The following is a 628-nucleotide window of genomic DNA, read 5'->3' on the forward strand; positions in this document are numbered from 1 at the left end:
GATTAGAGAAAGAAAGGAAAACAAACAACAAAAAAACCCCGAAACCCCAACCAAAACTTGGAGGAGTGAACCAGGAAGGAGGGAGGAGTGTTTATAGGGAGGTCTGTGTGAGGAATGTCCTGGCACCTCTAATAGCCTCTGAACACCCTGTCCCCTCTCTTCCCAGTACCCTGCTCCTCTCTCTTGTTTGGGCTTTTCCACTGGCAGAGCTGCTCACTGTTTTTCTTTCCTCCAGAACCACTTAGGCAAGCTTCCCGTCCTTATTTTGGCCACCCTCCTTCCCCAGCACTTTATAAGGTTGTCAAGTGAACCAGCAAAGCACATCTGAACCATACACATAAAGGGGCTGGGTTGTTGGGGATTTTCAATATTCCCTTGCAAATAGCAGGGAAATTGGGAATAATACCTGAGCTGCTCCACAGGATGCGTCTTCCAGAGTTGGGGATGAAGGAGGCAGGGGCAGGGTGTGACCCATTTGAAAGCTGGAGGCTTGAGGAAGTTTGCTTCTCGCACACCTCAGCTGTTACTGAGCTCATTCTGTTTCTCCACACCTCCACTTTTCCAGGCAAAAGAGATGTGGGGTGAGGCCGCCATGAGATTTGAGGCACAGGCCCCGAGAATTCCCCTG

The sequence above is a fragment of the Pygoscelis adeliae genome, unplaced genomic scaffold (assembly GCF_000699105.1).
Source record: "Pygoscelis adeliae isolate BGI_AS28 unplaced genomic scaffold, ASM69910v1 Scaffold65, whole genome shotgun sequence".
Lineage (NCBI taxonomy): Eukaryota > Metazoa > Chordata > Aves > Sphenisciformes > Spheniscidae > Pygoscelis > Pygoscelis adeliae.